This window comes from Oryctolagus cuniculus, chromosome 8, assembly GCF_964237555.1.
Source record: "Oryctolagus cuniculus chromosome 8, mOryCun1.1, whole genome shotgun sequence".
NCBI classification, from domain to species: domain Eukaryota; kingdom Metazoa; phylum Chordata; class Mammalia; order Lagomorpha; family Leporidae; genus Oryctolagus; species Oryctolagus cuniculus.
Window position 1 is genome coordinate 96,458,370 of NC_091439.1, and position 6,280 is coordinate 96,464,649.

The following is a 6,280-nucleotide window of genomic DNA, read 5'->3' on the forward strand; positions in this document are numbered from 1 at the left end:
TCCAGCTCCCTGCTAGTATTCTCAGAAGTAACTGCTCTTGACTCCTGGCTTCAGTATGGCTCAACCCTGGCTGTTGCAGCCATTTCGGGAGTGAACTAGCGGTGGAAGATTCTCTCTCTCTCTCTCTGTCTCTGTCTCTGTCTCTCTGTCTCTGTAACTCTGCCGTTCAAATAAATAAATAAATTGCAAGAAAAAAAGAAAATATCAGAAGTAAAAAGTACATTTAGAAGCTGGTGTTTTGGTTTAGTAGGTTAAGCCACCACCTGTGATGCAGGCATCACATATGGGTGCCCAGTTCATATTTTGGGTGTTCTACTTCCATTCCAGCTCCCTGTAAATGTGCCTAGGAAAGCAGCAGAAGTTAGTCCAAGAACTTTGGCCCCTGATAGCCATGTGGAAGACCCAGATGAAGTTCCTGGTTCCTGGCTTCAGCCTGGCTCAGCTCTGACCGTTATCGCCATCTGGAGAGTGAAACATTGAAAGGGAGATCAATGTTACTCTGTCACTTCCTCTCTCTCTGTAACTCTGACTTTCAGATAAATAAATAAATAAATAAATAATCTTTTTAAGAGTGCATGGAAGGTATAGGCATTTGGCACAGAGGTGATGCTGCTTGCAAGGCACACTTCCCACATTCAAGTGCCTGGGATGTGAGTGCCAATTCTGCTTCCCAGCCAGAGTTACAGTTAATGCCTTCTCGGGGGACCATTGGGTGATGGCTCATGTGCGTTGTCCTTGGCACCCATGTGGAGAATAAGACTGCTTTTCAAGCTCTTGGCTTTGCACTTGGCATTTGGAAGATGTAACAGTGAATGGAAAGTCTCTGCTTGTGTTTGTTCCCTTTTTCTATCTTCCTTTCAAATAAAATGAAAATAAGTGACTAAAAATTAAAAGTTAAAACATGCATTTAATCCACTTGTCCTACTGAACATACTAGATTATCAAAGAATGCACTGTAGGGTATCCATTCTTTCCCCTCATGATCAAAGGTCTGGCTGGGACCTGCAGTTTCCCAATCTGTGCTTAACCACTAATTTGCTCCACTAACTTTTAAACTTCGTAATTAATGAAAACAGTATATCAAAGGTAAACATTATAGAGACACAAAGATTAAACATTAAAATACTTTTCTTGGGGCCGGTGCCATGGCACAGCAGGTTAACTCCCTGGACTGAAGGACCGGCATCCCATACGGGCACCAGTTCTAGTCCTGGCTGCTCCACTTCCAATCTAGCTCTCTGCTATGGCCTGGGAAAGCAGTAGAAGATGGCCCAAGTCCTTGGGGCCCTTGCACCCATGTGGGAGACCTGGAGGAAGCTTCTGGCTCCTGGCTTCGGATCAGCACAGCTCCGGCCGTTGTGACCAATTGGGGAGTGAACGAGTGGATAGAAGACCTCTCTCTCTCTCTCTCTCTCTCTCTGCCTCTCCTCTCTCTGTGTAACTCTGACTTTCAAGTAAAATAAATACATCTTTTTTAAAAAACTTTTCTTTTTAATTAAGTATATGCCTCTAGACTGTTACTCTATGCTTTTACAAGTCTATAAATCTTTTATTTTTCCAAAGAATTTTTTTTTAATCTCTGGATTTTTTTTCTGAGACAGGCATCCAACTTTTTCCCTATAATCTACCTGTTTTCTGTAACATTTGTATAACTTGTAATATTCAATGGATGTGTGTCCATTTACAGGTAGCTGTTTATATTCTAGAGGAAACATCCCCTACATAAATATGTGCATGTGCTGATATATCTACATGACAAATTCCGAGAAGTATAATTGCAGGGTAAAATAGTATGTTCCAAGTTTATTTTAAAATATGGTTCCAAATTATACATCTTCAGAAATAATTTCATATTTTTCTGTTAAACATCTGGAAAAATTATTTGTTGACTTGATTTCCACTTCTTTAAGCATCAGTGACTTCCACATATTTTATATACTGGGATGGGCATTGTGACACAGTAGGCTGAGCCACTGCTTGGAATGCTGGTATCCCATATTGCAGTGCCTAGGACTGAGTCCCACCTCTGCCTTTGCATCCAGCTTCCTCCTTATGCACCTGGGAGGCAATAGAAGATGGCTCAGGTACATTGGTCCAGGCCATCTACATATAATGAGGCTTTAAAGGGTCCTGACACTGACTCACTTGAATGGAAAGGAAAACAATGAATTCTTTGAAAAGATTAAGGCTCTACTGACAAAGGATCCTGCAATAGAAATCTACAATCTAGACAAGCCCTTCATTGTAATGGACCTGGGTCTACACACCCAAAAATCAGGCAAACTTTCACAACCAGAGGCCTACCCTTCCAAACAACTGGATTCAGTGGTCACAGAAAGGCCTGAACGCTGAAGAGCAATTACTACTACTGCACTGGTGGAGGAAAGCACCAATTTAACATTGGGCCAGACACTTGAAGTTCAAACTCTACACCAGATACAATGTGCTCTAGAAATTAAAGGACAATAGTGGCTAACCAGAGGACACATTACTACACACCAAGCTCTTCTTTAGACTCACCTGAGATAACAATGGAAGTCTGCCAGGTTCTCAATCCACTTACTATCCACCCCTTGGAAGCTACTGAAAAACTAGTTTACTCTTACATAGAGACCAGAGAGGATGTCTATTCCAATAGGCCTGATCTATGAGATGAAAACCCAGGTGTTGAATGGTTCACCCATGGCAGCAACTACCTTAAGGAAGGAGTAGTAAGGCAAGGTATGCCAGAGTGGCTCTCTCTCAAATGGTAGAAGCCCAGGCATTGCCACTCAACATTTTGTCTCAGAAGGCTGAAATTATTGCTCTGACTAGAGCCATATATACGGGAAAATACCAAAGAGTCAATATGTACATATACTTTAAATATGCTTTCCTGTGCTACACACATATGATGATATTCAAAAAGAAACTCTGACTACAAAGAATTCTTCCATTAAACATAGTAGAGATTGTACCTGTCTTCCAGGAAATTTTGGAGCCTCCACAAGTGGCTGCTGTTCACTGCAGGATGACCAAAAGGGAAACAGCTACATCATTGAAGGAATACACCTGTAGGTAGAGTTGCAAAGTAGGCTGCTATTCAGAAGGTTTTGGAAATGGTTCTAATACCACAGTCTATAGAGCTGGCTAAAAATCCCTACTATGCTATGTCTGAGATATAATGGACCCAGAAAAGAGGTTACACTAAAGATTTCAATGGGTTTTGGATTTTAAGGCATTAGACTATGCTCCTTATTGAAAGGAGGAAGGAAATGTGTGACTTTATCCTTCTGGGAACTGGGGCCAAAACTCAAATGGTCTCTTGTGTCATTAGCATGAAAGTGATACCTATTGTTAAAAGGGAAGTAACCTCATCTACAAAATAATTCTGGTGGCCACACCAAACTAACTTATACTAACAGCTACACTAATACAGGACACTAACCTGGTGAAGATTAGCAGATAGACTTTTACTAGCATGCCCCCAACAAATAGTTACAGATACCTATCACTCTTCATTGATACTTCCATAGGATGTACAGCAGCATATCCAACCCTAACAGTAAAATCACAAAAAGAAAATCTAAAGTACTGCTAAAGGAAATAATCCTATGTTTTGGGTCCCCAAATGATCTCCAAAGTGATAGTACGGACCCTATTTTTTCTACACTGTAACTCAACAAATCGCCAGCTTGAGGAATTTCTTACCATTTATATGCCTCCCAGAGATCCTAATCTTCAGTTAAAGTTGATAAGGTAATCATAATCTTAAAAGGATTGTAGCCAAGTTTTGCCCAGAGACCTCAGGATTATGGCTCAAACCATTATGTATTGCACTTCCTAGGATGAGAATGGCACCAAAAGCTACTGTTGAGCTTAGCCCTTTTGAAATGTTGTATGGGAAACACATTCTCAACTCTGACATCTCTTTGATTGAGGTATCCGAGATAAATAAAACAAATTATCAATTTAGGTCTGGGGAAAGAGGCTCTGAAAAATATGACAGTTAGATCATCCAAGTGCCAGATCCCAAAAACCACCAACAGCTGATCTCCTCAACAGATATATTTTTCTTAAAAGCTTGGAGAGAACAATCTCCTTCACCAATTCAGACTAAATGGAATGGACCCTATCAGGTGTCGCTTAGCACTCTTCTGCACCTAAATTACTGGGAATTTCTAGCCAGATATGTCTATCAAGAATTAAACTTCTACCCTTTGAGTCTCTAGAGGTACACACAGAGGATAATTTTGCCTACTCTGTGAGCCAATTGAGAACCTCAAGTACCTCTTCAATTAATTTTTTTTTCTTTTGTTATACACTTCTCCTTAGGGAGTAATATTAAGGTTGTTGCATTTTCTAGCATGTATGTTTTACCCACCTCTTTCCATCGTTCTCTCAGGAAGCTTCTGTTGGAAAGAAAACCCTTGAAAGCTCTTCTAATACAAAGGTAGGAAATTTTGCTATGTTCCATGAAGTTGTTTAAGGAACCTGTAGGTTTTCTTGGGCAGCTTATCCCAGGTGATTGGCCAGGTTCTACACAAATTACACAAGTTTGTGAATTCCGTAGCTGAAATGCTCATGGATAACCAACTAGCCATAGAATATCTACTGATAGAATAAGGTAGAGTATGTGCAGTGACAAATGGAGTCTACTGCATTTACTTTAACCATAATGTCCCTGTGGAAAGAAATAGCACAAGGATTTACATTCAAACCAGATGGCTCTATGATTTTTGTGAGGGAATCCTATAAGCTTCCATCATCAGTGAAGCAGTAGGAAGCACTTTCCCTTTTCTCACATGCACCTTGATCTTGTTTTTTCTTTTCCCAATAGTACTTATCTTTCTCACAGAAATGTTGATCATGGGTCTGATACTGCGGCATAGTAGGTTAAGCCTCTGCCTGTAGTGCCAGCATCCCATGTGGGTGCCAGTTCCAGCCTGGCTTCTTCACTTCCAATCCAGCTCACTGCTTATGTCCTGGGAAAGCAGCAAAATATGGCCCAAGTGCTTGGGCCCCTGTAACCCATATGGGAGACTCAGAAGAATCTCCTGGCTCCTGACTTTGGATCAGCCCAGCTCTAGCCATGTGGTCACTGGTGAGTGATCCAGCAGATGGAAGACCTCTCTCTGTGTCTATCCCTGTTTGTCTGTAACTCTGCCTCTCAAATAATAAATAAATTTTGTTAAAGAAAGAAATGATAGCCATCCAGGAACTACAGCCTTTGCCGATGACTGGTAGCAACTCTCCAGGTCTTGAGGTAGAATCTTTAGATAAAGTTAGCAAGGGACTTTCATTCCCTGGATAGGCAGAGACAACACCTTGACTCTATGAAGAAAATATAGAAGATAGACCTTCCTCCCTTGATCTCCCATAAAGATTAAGGGATGAAAATCTCCAAGTGGGGAATTGATATAGACTAGTTGTGTCTTAACTGTTCAAATGAGATTCATGGAAAGGGTAAAAAATACATTTTTGTTCTTTATTTTGACTTTTGGTTACAAACACTTAATTGAAAGAGGTATGATCAACTTTACAGCGGAGTTCTTGTAAGTCATGTTTTAGTGGATACTGGAGAGTCCTAAATTTCCTGTACCTTTTGAAATTGAGCTTGTATCAATATAAAAATCAGAGAAATTTGTTTCTTCAAATGTCTAATGATAAAATAAAACTATAATAAAATCTAAATGCTCAAAGCACCATAGAAAAGCTTATGCTGTAAGTCATTTAGTATCTATGATGGTCACAAATACAGGATACGTCTACATAAGGCACTACATAAGGCACTGAGTATTTCTCTAAGAAACTATAAATTCATCTTCCATGTTTATTTTGTCTTTAAGAATTGTGATTATAAGTCTAAGTGCCATGATGTGTATACAAAAGTAGATTGAATATTTACACATATATTTTAATGCAATTGTATTGCATTAAATGTATAATGTGGCACTGAGAAAATTATTTCTCTTCATTTTCATTAGTTTCTGTATTTAGAAATTAAAATACTTTCCCATGCCATCTAATGAATTGATCTACAGATGGAAAACATAGTGTCTCTATCCAAGACACAGGAAAACTATAATTTGAATACTCTAATAATTTTATATTCCTTCAATCAGATTTTTTAGTTCATTAGCTTTAAAAATCTATAATCTCAAAAATGTGGGAATGCAGAATATTACTGCATAATTTTATACAGATATGAGTCATTTAAAAGGCAAAGTAACAGAGAGAGTGGGAGATACACAAAGATACACACACACACACACACACACACGGTGTGAGAGAGAGAAAG